At 38.0% G+C, this 13,862-nt stretch overlaps 1 pseudogene; it reads right to left on the reverse strand.

Annotated features, from left to right (window-relative positions):
* Positions 1 to 3,310: 3,310 nt before the first annotated feature.
* LOC104861008 lies at positions 3,311 to 12,719 on the reverse strand (annotated as a pseudogene).
* Between the last annotated feature and the right edge of the window lie 1,143 nt (positions 12,720 to 13,862).

Below are 13,862 nucleotides of genomic sequence, written 5' to 3' on the forward strand. Positions count from 1 at the left end.
TATGCCAAATCAAGATGGATCAGAGAATGGTCATGATAAATTATATTTTATTGAAATTAAAAAGTTGTATGCTTCAAAAGACAACATCAAAACAACGAAAAACAATTTAAAGACTCATATTCACAGTCTAGGAGAAAATGTTCGTAGACGTTATATCTAATAATGGCCATGAGAAAATATTAAGAACTCACAGAAGTACATCTAGAAAATAAAAAGATTATTGCCTCATACCACATACACAAACAAGTCAAATCATCAGTAAAAATGTAAAATATCTAAGAAATTCATACGGCAAAAATCTTGAAGACTTTGGGTGAAGTCAACAGTAATGGTATATGCCAAATCAAGATGGATCAGAGAGTGGTCATGATAAATTATATTTTATTGAAATTAAAAAGTTGTATGCTTCAAAAGACAACATCAACACAACGAAAAACAATTTAAAGACTCATATTCACAGTCTAGGAGAAAATGTTTGTAGACGTTATATCTAATAATGGCCATGAGAAAATATTAAGAACTCACAGAAGTACGCGTGATGACTGACAACCAGTCTTTAAAACGGGCCAAATACTTGAAAATCTAAAAATGGTCAATATCACATTAAATCATGCTTTACATCATTAGGCCACAGCAAAAATCAAATTCGAGCCACAATGTTATAACAAAGTATAGCCACAGAAAGGTTAGAATCCAATACAGAACACCGAAGGAAGCAAGAATGCGGAGAAAATGGAATTTATACACGTTACTAATGAGAAAACAAAATGGCACGACCACCCTGCAACATGGCTTGGAGTTTCTCAAAAAGTCAAACATAAACATACTGTCAGTCTTAAGGATTCCACTAACCCCGGGGGGGGGGCATAAATCCTTATATATAATTTTATGTGGATAAAATTATATTACTCAAAAGCACTCCAGGCCGAAAACATCCCAAATGTCTATAAACCGGATGATGAAAAAGAAAGTATTATCCATCAAAAAAGAACAAGAGGCTCATATAAGTTGCATGGATGAACTTCAGAAACATCATGGAAGTGAGCCAAACTCAGGAGGCCACATACTGAATGACTCCATTTACATGTAATGTCCTGAAAGCTAAAGCAAAGTGTTATATCCAAAGCTGGGAGTCGAAGTCTAGAGTGTTTGGAGTTGCTTATGAGGGATATTTGTGATACAGTGAAAATATGACAAAACTGCAGTTTGGTCATAGATACAGAACCGTATTACTTTACTAAAATTTATAGAATTGCATATATTAATATATAACCTTTTTTAGCAGTCCAGAGAGCAAACCTAGGGGCGTTCTACCACTGACTTATATCCCCAGTCTGTTTAGAATTTTTTTATTTTGTTATAGTGCCTCACTAAGTTGCCCAGGCAACCCTCCCAGCTGAGCACGCCAAGTAGCTGGAATTACCTCACATGGCTAAAACAATTCCCTCCCATACTTTGTAAATTATACCTTATCAAAAGCTATAAAAGATAATGACAGTTAATGTGAAGGATTGCTGTGAAGTATCACCGGCACCAAATGTACAAGAGTGTCCAGCACACCGGGTTCTCTAAACACAACACCCTTATTTCCTTGTGCCAATAAGGGCAGTGATACCTCAGTAATCCAACTCAACTCATTCCAAGTGTGTGTTTGAACCCCAAGAACTTCCAGAATCAAACATATATTTCCCATAGGAAATAATGGAAAACCAAACTACTGGTTCTCAGGTCCAGTTAACAGTCCTAGGTTGTGGAAATACCCACTGAAACATCTTAACACAATAAATATAGTACATTAAATATCAGAATATAATAATAGCAAATACGTTTTTTAAAACCTTGTGTACAGGTAGTTTACCTTGACTTGGAGGCTTCCTGGCATAGTGAAAATTGGAGAGAAACTGCAAGAGGAGGAGAAATGTTCTTCCTTGGGTCTTTTCTGTCAGTCTTTTTTCACCTTTTCTCCCTAAAAATTTGGAAGAGAACAGCAGTTAGAATGATGTGTCACCCCTTTATGTCTGCTGCCAGATGTGACACTTGACTCAACTCTCACCTTACAAATTTTTTTGAGTCAGATTTCCAGTTTGAACATGAAGCAAAATAACCACCGATACCGAGAAGATTTTTTGAACTCTGCTGTCCGAGTAGTAGAGAGTTCAACCACGGAGCCATTCAACAATTGAGGTGTAACTATAGTCGTAACTGAGACTAAACACAGAAAACAAAACAAAACAAACCTCAATGGGCCAGCCATAACATAAATAAAACAGAGGTAAGGATTTATTTTCTGTAATTGTAAATTAAGGGTCAAAACTGATGTATGTGTGTGTGTGTGTGTGTGTGCGCGTGCGTGCGTGTGTAAATGATCTAGATTATATGCTTGAGCCAGGTGATCCAAAGCATTAGTAGAAAGCGTTAGCCCTTCTTTTCATCTACAAGGTGCTTAGTTATGAAGGTGAACAAAGATACAGTCAACAGGGAATCAAATTCATCACTGGAGCATGCTGGATGGCCATAGCAGTGCTTCTCAATTTCAAGCATGCCTTAGAGATACCCAAAAGGGCTTGTTAAAACACAAGGTTGCAGGAGTTAGCCTTTAGCATTACCAATTCAACAAGTGTGGGATGATGCCCATGGATTTGCGTATTTACCCAGTCCCTGGAGAATGCTGAACCTGCTCAGTTGTGGGCCACATTTTAAGACATTTTTATACAATCTATCAACATCCCACAGGCTATACTTACAAGACTGTAAGGTCATAATCCATGTGAGTGAGAAAACATTGGGTGTTGAGACAATAGAGTATAGCTTTATTGGAGAGAAATATATGCATTTTACTGCTGTTTTGTAATAAACATATTTATTCAGAGTCATGACCACACTATGATATTTAGCAGTCAACAGCATGGGTACAAAAACAAACAAACAAACAAACAGAAAACAAAAGTCTACGCTAAAACCCTTGGTTGGAATGCTAGTCATGACCACACTATGATATTTAGCAGTCAACAGCATGGGTACAAAAACAAACAAACAAACAGAAAACAAAAGTCTACGCTAAAACCCTTCGTTGGAATGTTTCACACTTACCACAGAACAGAAACTAAAATAACCTCTTATACAACTAGACATACAAACAGATCTTGAGCTTTTTTGCCTATACACATGAGCACTGTCTAAAACACGTCGTTGTAGCAGTGAGGCCCTGTCACCACTGTGCTTGGCTGAGTTCACCAATCTTTTGTAACCTGTAACTTTCCGGTCAGCTCTCTCACTCTCTTCTCCTGCTAAGCTTTGTTTCCCAGCAGTATTAAAACCTTCTATCATTGTCACAGCTACTGCCATACCTTCTGCAAAGAGTTGCTTTGTTTTTTAAAAAAGGATCTGCTATAGCTAATGCTGCTGCTAAATCTGCCTTGATTTCATGGTTTGCAAAGCATTGGCCATAGGGCTCAGAGCTTCTGCCTCCAAAATTTCTTCCCTTGATGAGTCCAAAATTTGAAGATTGAATGTTGTGATCACCAAAAATTGTTGCAGCTTCCACTACCTCCAAAATTGCTTCCACTCCCACCACCAAAGCCCTCTCTTCCTCCTCCATTGTTACAGCTGTCAGAGCTGCTACTCCTGCCACAGCCACTATCCTGGTTTCCATAACCCTCTCCACCACTTTCATAGCCTCTACTTCCTCCAGAGTAATAAGGGCCGCTGCTTCCATAACCATCATCATTACCACTGCAGCCACCCCCACTGCCACTACATCCACTGCCACCATGGCTACCACCAAAGCCACTTTCACCATTTAAGGTTCCTCCATGACAGAAATTGTCATCGCCACCAAAACCATCTCCACAATCACTGCCAAAATTTCTAGAACCTCTTTGACCTCTCTGCAAGATGACACTGGCCATCTCCTGCTTTGACAGGACTTTCCTCACTTCACAGCTATGGCTGTTCAGAGTATGGTGTTTCTGAACGACAATCTTATCCACAGAACCAACGTCTTCGAAGGTTACCAGACCAAAGCCTCTCTTCTTTCCATGGCATCAGTCAGTCATGATTTCAACTACTTCAATTTTTCCATACTGTTCAAAACGATCTCGTAGGTGATGTTCTTCAGTATCTTCTTTAATGCCACCAACAAACATCTTCTTCAGTTAAGTGGGCACCTGGCCTTTGAGACTCTTCTCTTGAGATAGTTCTCTTCCATCCACTTTGTGTGGCCTTGCATTCACAGCTACATTCACATTTTGCACAACAACATAAGTGACCATACAAAGCCCCTGGAGCGCTTCGTATTTGGATCTTTCATTGCCACACACTCTGTGTGCTTTCCCCATTGCTCAAAATGCCTTGTCAGACTCTCATCTGTTGTTTCAAAGCTCAGCCATTCAATGAAGAGCTCCCACGGCTGCTTGGAGACTCTGACTTAGACAATGACAGCATTTGGAAGGGAAACTAACAATGCTTCCTCAGCAGATATATGAGCAAAACGGAGTGCACTACCAAATGTTCTCCACATTTTACTGCTGAGAAGGAATTTGAACATTTTAAAAATAGATCTTGGACATTGTATTTCATTCAGTATAAAGTTGTAACTAATAAATTCCACCCACAAATGAAAAGAAAGTACAAGGAAGATGAAGGAATAAAACTCATCGAACTTGTTAAAAGAGGTTTTTATCCTTACATACCTAAATTCAAATATTTTCAAAAATCGAACTGCTTCATTCTTTAAAGAAGAAATTCAATGGCAAACACTATTCATGAAACTATACTCTCCTCTCCACACCATAGCACAAAGATTTGTAGGTCAGCCAGAAGACATGCTCTTTCTATTTGTGGCTATATCTGCTGTGGCCATTAGTTCTAGTTTTCAGCTGAATTAAGAGCAGGAAAATGTCTGTGAATATTATATTGCTACATATTATGCTTGCTGTGGTCCTGCTTTAGAGTATGGAAAATGTACATGCACCAGCGTAGTACTGCCTATGTAGGTATTTAAAATAATGAAGGTTGTGAAAATATACAGTTAAATATAACTTGAATTTCTGGCACCACAGTTATTTCAAAGGGAAGGATAAAGTATCTTCATAATATAAACATAATATTGGTGATTCTCTGTTCTGTATGTTTTTTATGAGTCATGTTTTGTTTTGTTTTGTTTTTTTCTTCTTCACGGACTGCTACTGGGGATTGGTAAATTCACAGATTATATCTAAATCTACATATCTGGAAGTTGTTTGCCTCATCAATTCACCCTTATTTTATAAATAAAAAGTAAGGAAAGCTGTAATACATAAGTCCTTGGGTAAAGGCAAATACAGAGTTATGATACACATTCCTGAAATTCTCACCAGAAATGAATGCATAAAGAAATAAATTTATTTATATATTGGCACCAGGGATTGAACTTGGGTCCTTTTGCTTGTAAGGCAAGCAGTGGAACCACTGAGCTAAAACCCCAGCCCTTAAATTTATTGTTTTATGTTGGAATTTCCACTGTGCTTTCTTAACCTTGAATTATTCTATTTTACAGAACAGATAGTGTATAACCCAGATGACACCAAGAGAATGTTTTAAGCACTAACGATGTAACTTTTGAGCCGGGCGATGTGGCAAATGCCTCTAATCTCAGCATTCTGGTAGGCAGAGAAATCACAAGTCTGAGCCCTCCCAGGGCCAAACAGCAACTTAGTGAGACCTTGCCTCAAAATACAAAATGTAAAAAGGATGGAGATATAATTCAGTGTGAAGGCCTCCATTTCAATCCCCTGTACCATAGAACAAATTTTTAAAGTAACTTTCCCTCGACAGGTGACTTTCACTGAGCAGGTGAAGGTTATGAACGGATTTTTATTTCAGAATAGAAAGATGATTAAGATGGCCTCTTTCTCCAGGAACATCTCTTCTGTTAAGCACATACAGGTAGTACTACTACTTAGAGTAATAGACTGAAGGTTTTTTGGGACATAATTATGAATATAACTAGAGTGGTATGAGTGATTGCCTAAAATAGATACGTCCAAACTCCTGTAATCTGTGATTGTGAACTTACTTGAGAAAAATAGGTATTGAAAGATATAACTAAACTAAGGGTCTCAAGATTCAGTCATCTTGGATTGCATGGCCCTACATTAAATGACAAGGCCTTAGAATCCATTATTTTAAAATTATGGAAATTTGACACATATGGGTATGGCACAGAGAACCCACGCAAAAGTGGGGCCAGATGTTGGGGTGACAGGACTGTGCAGAACTAAAGAAGACACCAGAAACTGGAAGAGACAAGAAAGGATTCTCTCCACAGAGCCTTTGGTGAGATTACTGCTGCGATGACAGCTTGATTTATAATACGTGGTTTCCAGAATTTTGACAGAATAAATTTCTGCTCTCTTAAGCCATCAGGTTGTGGTAATTTGTTACTTCAACCCTAAAAAATTAATAGAGGACCATAAATAGATTTTCCCAGCCCTGGAAGAAAAGGTATTCTCTATAAGCAACATCCCTTGGAATGTATCTATCATTAAGCTTCTTCGATATATTAGTGATCTGCATAGAAATTAAGATCTTACCTACATAAGGTGGCTAAGAGTTAAATCTTCCAATTAAGTAATTTCTTAGGCAGCCTGTCTAAAAAGTGTCCTGAGTCTTGAAGTACTGAAGTGTGTGACTAAGATGCATGGTATCGGTTTAAGATTTTATCGCAGAAATACATAGTGGTTTAGTCACTTACTTAATGGTGTTCAATATCTCTTCCTCATGACACCATTTGAAATCAAATAATTAATTCTCATAAATTCAAAAACCACACAAGCAACTATTTATATTAAGCTTAAACATTTAACAAGGATGCAGAATAAGCATGTCTCTCTCTGGGGAGAAAACGGCATATTTAGGGCATAATATTAGCCTCATCATCGTGCTCCTAAACATCATCTCCAAATCTTCATTTGCTAAAATCCCAGCTCAGAGCTGGTACTAAACAAAAACACCAAATACAGAAGAACTATTTACTTGCAATGGATCACTTCAAAGCATTTAAGTAGCAGGTATCAGAGCCCCTTATTTTAGGAGTGAAAATTTAGGTCCCCGAATTTGAAAGGTACGTGCAGGGCCATAGCCTCATTTCGTAGGTGAGGTCCCTGTAGTGCGAGCAGGTGAATCACCCAGCTTACTCCACGTATGGCAAAGACGGTATCTGAAATGTGATGTCACCTCCCTAGGCAGCTATTTCCGTGTTGTGTTTACAAGTTTCCATCTAAAAAGTGTATCAGTAGCAAAGTCACTGAGAACACTGAAGGTTTGTTATGGACACCGAATGCAAGAACAAATGTTTGGGCCGGGCCTTCAGCTCAGCGGTTCTGCCCGCTGCCTCACAAACTCAAGGATCTGAGTTTGATCCCCGGTGGAAAAAAAAAGAAGGCAAGTTTATGAATTTCATGTGCATGGCATTCTTCATACGAACAGGGGTTCAAGTGATATTTTAGTAATCATAGATGTTCTACAGTTATTTTTTTCACTTCATGTGACGCTCGATTAGGCAATAATTTCTAATACAAAATAACATTTTCTATTGGCATTAAGATATTACTAAAATCCCACTTTTGCCAGCTAACAGCCCTTTAAAAGACGCCCACTCAGAAGCACTGACTGATCTCGACTCCTTTCTGGGTGCTACAAAATTATTTATTTGAACTTTACATCATTTTTAAGTCATACAGACATTGACAATTATATACTCTTCCAAAAGTAAAAGATGCAATCCTAGCAATACCACTAGCATAAAAGATATTTAAAGTAACACACGTTAGCTTATAAATATTACATCTGTTGAGTTGGAACTATTAGCGATTTTCATCATAAAAGGTCCATTTACTTGAGCACAAGTTAAGATGGACAGAGTAAATTAAAAGAAACAAATTCTGCTTCATTATTCCACTTATGGGAGATATCCAAAATAGCCCAACTCATAGAAACAGAGAATATAGGATTTTGGTTGCCAGAGGCTGGCAGAAGAGGGAAATGGAGACTCATTCCTTAATGGGAATAAAGCTTTCGTATGTACAATAAATAAACTCTATAGGCAAGCTGCACAACACGGTACCTATAGCTAACAATATGATACTGCACACTTTCTATTACCAGGGTACACCTATGTTAAATATATATTAAGAATTCTCACAAAAACTGACTTTTTGGGAGGTAGTGGGTTTTAGTACGGTGATAGTCAGTGATCTCTAAAATAAAAATAAACTATATCTCTATATAGATGCATAGATAGGTACAGGGATATATGTGGAAATCTATACAGATATATATCCATGCATTTGAAAAAATATATATAGTGTGTGTGTGCACATTTAACATTAATTGTACCACAATAAAGTTAAAATAAGTAAATTCAATAAATTCCTTATTGAGAGAGGTAGAAAAAAGGCTTGGTTATTAGCAAACATTTGAAATAGGCTATAAAGAGGGTTAAGTCTCACATAATTAACACCTGCCTTATGCTTTCCTCCTTTTTAATTAACACCTACTTTACTTTTTCCTCCCTTATGCTGTGAAGCTCCCTTCTCCACAAAACCCTTGCACGCTATGATGGCCACATTCTATCCGCTAACCTGTCATTAGGCCTGAGCTTGTGACACAATTTTGGCTAAGAAAAATGTGTTCTGAAGTTTGCTTTTGGGCAACAGACAGGATTTCTTGTCACCCTGAGGAAGCAGGCAGGAAAAGGTGGGGATTTGTTTTTTTTGTCTGAATGTGGAAGAAGATGACTTCGCTTCCTAGAATCATAGCAGCCAGTATGGAACCCTGAGGAATCTGACAGCGCGGGTGGAGGCGGAGACAGATGGAAAGGACCTGGAGACCTTCATCACGTGGTTGACAAACTGAATTAACCAAATGCAAAACTGTGCTACCCCTGGGTTTTTTACTCTGAGATAACATATGCCTTTGTTATGTGGGCCACTTTGAGGTTGGAGCTTTCTGCTACAGCCAAGCGTTAGATGCCAAGAAGCTGACTAGCGGGGCAATCAATCAGTAGGGCAACCTTGCCCAAGAAAGATCAGTGCTTTTAATCGCTGCCTTTTTATGCTTAACATTTCTCAGGTGTCTTACAGGTTCCAGGCTTAGACTGTTCTGTTAATTTCCAACAATTTACAGTAGATAATTGGTGCAAGGTTTGATTATGAACTATGATACAGAGATGGAAATCCCTGAATGAAAATGATCCTTCAAAGAAATACTTCTATAACTGAGTTCTTCCTCTCCAGTTAGACGAAACAGAACTTTACCTAGACTGTGATCTTTACACAAGCACAGAAACTTATATTTGCATAGAAGTAATCAGTAAATTTTATTGTCTAAATAGTTCAGACTTACACAATTGTGAAACCTTGCTGTTTAATTTGCCAAACTCATTTCTCCAATTAATATATAGAAAAAGTATTTTAAGCTAGATTTTCATATGTATAATGGAACTGTATTCTGAAACATAAAATTTACACTTGAAAATCATCCATTATTCCAGAATGAAGATACTTTATAGTTCACTTTGTAGCTTTTACTGTTTTTTTTCTTTCTTTCTTTTTTTTTTTTCTTTTTGTGTGGGGATCAAACTCAGGACCTTGCACTTGCAAGACAGGTGGTGGAACCACTGAGCTAAATACCCAGCCCTGCAGCTAGTCCTCAAGGGCTACTCATTATCTTTTCTGAAATAGATTCAAAGTGGCTAAATTTCTGAAGGGACATTTGTGTGAGGCACAATCCCCATTTAGATTTAATTATTTTAATTTCAGCAACTCTATGATTTTGTCTATTTCACTGAGAAACAGTAACTTTGACTTAACCTTTTTCAGTGTTAATGAACTTTGTTTGAAGGAGCTGAAAGGAACTTGGCATTAAACCATGGCTCCAGATATGTTATTTAGTTGTCGATAATACTATTATGTGCATCTTGGGGATTTTCATGATTTTTTAAGGTTATTCATATGGTAAAAATACTTAACGTCCTAAGACTTTTTTGCCTTGTTTCATTGCATTAACATTTGTGTGATGATTGTGAGTAAAAATGCACTTTAAAATTAATAAAGTTGGTCAAAATCAAAATTACCGGCGGTCAAAATCAAAATTACCGGCAGTCAATGTGTTGTTTACCACTTTACATCACAGGGGAAAAACAATTTCATCTAGTAATGTCCTTGAAAAACCAATAAAATCATTGATTGTATCAAATCTCAACGATTTAGCTTATTTTTTCTTAAATGCTGTGTGATTAAATGGAAAGTATATAAAACACTGGCTGCATGTTGAATGTAGCGATGTATCAAGGAAAATTACTTAATCAATGATCTGAATTCCCATACAAAGCCTTGTTTTATGACACATCATTTTTACCTCAAAGGAACGAATGTGGGCCTAAAACAGACATTTTCTCAATAAAGTGTGAAGTGAACATATCTTTTCAAGAACAATAACTGATAATGTTTATTGCCCATAATAGAATTCGAGATATCAACTACAGCTTTGCATCACTTACTGAGGAAACCAGCTATTTTCAAATGATTGGTGCATAATTTAAAAAAAAATACTGTGTCTGGTCTGATAGTTAACTAGTGTGCCCACTTGAGGAAGAAATACCCAGCTAATTGGATGAGTATAGTTCTGGGTGAGGCCGAAAGGACTTACTAAAGGCAGAAGACCCACCCTGGATGTAAGTGATATCAATCAAAAGGGCCTGTAGCCGGAATGGAATAAAAATGGCAAAGTAGAAGGAAAGCTCATTTCTGTTTTTTCAGATGAGTTCTCATTGCTGCCTTCACCTTGGACATCTGTCTCTTGGCTTCCAATGCAGACCCTTCAGCCTCCAGCACAGATTCTTCGGCTCCTGACCTGACATGAACTCACGCTGGACACGACCTTGGGCACCAGGCCCTTCCACCTTTACCTGGATCCTTTGGATCTGCAGCACACAAACAGCTCTTCAGCACTCTTCCACCTGACTCTGCAGATGGCCTAGCTTGTAAATCTTTATTCATTTATATATCTTGTATTTCCTCTGTTTCTCTACTGAGCACTGACACACATGGGTAATACATACTGTTTCTATTGTGTCCTACTATTTCCAATTTAGGGAATAATCAAAGGAAGTCACTGTTGTTAAATTTTGAAGATGTTTACAGTACAAAAGCAATGGAAATGAAGGAGTAAAATGACAGAGCTGGAGTCCCTTGAACAGTTCGATATGACACAAAGGCTTAGACTGCAGAGTAGGACTCATGGACAAGTTATACCTGCTGGTCCATTTCTGTATTCACCCTGGTTAGTGGGCTTTTTCAAACAGAAAGGAAATCTGACCAGGTTGGACCTACACTTTGCAAGGTAACAGTGAACTGGGGTTAAGTTGCTGCTCCTTTCAAACTGGGAATGAAGTTAGCAGTTCTCTCCTGTGCCCCAACATCTAGTACCCTTGCCTGGCTTTACTTGTGGTCGTCTTTCTCAGCTTCGTAAGCATTTGGAGACTCTTGAGCAATAACTTTGTGTAGATCTCACTGGAATCAGAGTTAAACATTTTGATCTAGTGCCTTACTCTGTATCTGGATATTTATTTCTATTATATTTTTTGACATGATGTCTCCCCAAAAGTCAAAGTTATTCATTATGTCTTTTTCTTTATCTCCATCTGCCTCTCTCTCTCTGTATATATAAATGTAGCCATAGAGAGAGAAAAATGTATCTTGAATACTATATATAGTTATACATACATATAGAAAGAGAAAGAAATATCTATACAATTATCTCTCCCAGTATTTAAATGTCACCTCTTATTCTCAGGGAAGACAGAAAATTCCTAACAAAGGTGGTAACCACTTTCCCCTGTTCTAGAATTATAACAAGCCCAAAGGTGATATTGATTCTAAATGAAACCTTTAAATGAATTCTCCTGGTGTAAAACATACCTATATTTTTTTTAAATAAAGGGCAAAACCTATGAATTGCAATCTTTAAGCACCTGTTTGCTTTTGCTGTTGCCAAAGGTTATTGGGACAGAGCAGAATGACAGATTGTCTGGAGACCATCAAGCTGTTGACAGCCCAAGGCAGTGCAAGCAGCACAGGGAGCTGCCTCCTAAAGCCTGCCAGATCCTGTGCTCTTTAATCAGCACTGCTAAATGGTCCAGGTGGCTCGAATTTGGGTACCTTAGTAAAATACAGGGAAAGAAAGTAAATATTTTCTTCCCAAATGTTCCATTGACTCTTATTCATTGAATACAAATGTGCTTTAGAGCAAGGGAACTGCTCTTTTAAGGAGAGGTCAAATATCTGTAAAAATAAAAAAAAAAATCATCAATAAAAAAACCTAACAAAAATAAAGCCCAAAACATCAACATTAAAGAACTATTTTTCAGAAGCAGAAAAAGGCAAAAGGAGCCCCAGGGCCAAAAATTTCACAACGTGTGTCAGATAGAAAGCAGCATTTTAACCTTTGACTCACCTCCAGCAGATTGCCTCTTTCAAAAGGTTGGTCAAATTTCTTTACTAAAACTTAGCTGCCCCTAAGTAACTGTCTAATGGGGCATACTTCATCCATGGAGACGTCTTCTCTGGCTTCTCTGGAAAATTTAAGTTCCTAATTCTTGACTTCTCCCACTTAATGACAAGTTCATCTTTCCTTATTTGCTTGTTCTCTTCCTTGGCAGCACAGCCTTTACAGGTCATGGTTTCGGGTGTTACTTGTGCCTTGCACACCCGTACTACCTCCCAAGACTGGCCAAGAGACTCATGACAACCCAAAAAACATGTAAGAACAGCTTCACATGGAGAGCAAAGCTAAAATGCTTTCAAGTCCCTTAGGAAGGGAGTTCAGACAGACTCTGAAAACCGTACTCCGAACCTCCAGAAAATTCCAAAAATACAACCAAAAAAATGAACGAAGAGATAGAATGTGCTGTGAATTCAGATCTGCACAGAATCTCAGCTTGGAAATGAAGGAAGAAGGTCAGTTCATCTACTCAAAATGCAGAGCCAAAGTATGAATAAGCCGGTGAGGGGCAGTGAGTGTCACAGAAGGCAGAGCACAAAGACTTACAGCCAAATGGGGCACACAGGGGCACAGCAAGGGAATTGATTTTTAAGCATTTTATTTATGAACAGGGGAGCAGTCACAGATACCACCCTCCTTTACATGACAATGTTCAAAAATCACACATTTTAATGTTTGCATTATTTCCATTCAGAAACAGATCTAACAAAGTGCAGTGTGTATGAATATGGATTCTACTTTAAAGTGAGCAAAATTCAAACTCCCTCTGGCATTAACCATCTGTGTGAACGTGGTTAAATCTCATACCATTCTAAACCTCATTCTCCCAATTTTTAAGATAAGAAATAGTATCACTCACCTCCTAGAAAGATTGGACACATAGAAACAGTTAAGTCATGGAAAAACTAAATACAAGGCCTTTACACATAGAATCACTCACAAGGCTTTGTTACTCAACCCTTTCAATAGTTTTTTGCAGCACCTGTGAATTTTTCTATCCTGGGCTCTAATACTGGAAGGACGAATGACACTGAACTCCTGTTCTCATCACATTTTCTGTGAGACGAGTGAAAAGTTGCCAGAGGTTTCAGTACCCTGTGATTTGTGCTTGAACAGAAATGTGTGAAGGCCCTGCCCTGATTCAGTACAGTGGGCAGCTCCTCTTGGCCTGAAAGTTTGAAGAGCTGAGAAGCAGTACTTGGTGTTCACTGGAGAGATCAAGCAAGATTTCAAAGCTATAAAAGCAACTGCAGAGAAAAATGCAAAAGCATCTTTCAGGATGAAGGAACTGTAAGTGCAAAGATCTGAGAAATAGAGTG

The sequence above is a fragment of the Fukomys damarensis genome, unplaced genomic scaffold (assembly GCF_012274545.1).
Source record: "Fukomys damarensis isolate Sample0158 unplaced genomic scaffold, DMR_v1.0_HiC HiC_scaffold_9, whole genome shotgun sequence".
Classification (NCBI taxonomy): Eukaryota; Metazoa; Chordata; class Mammalia; order Rodentia; family Bathyergidae; genus Fukomys; species Fukomys damarensis.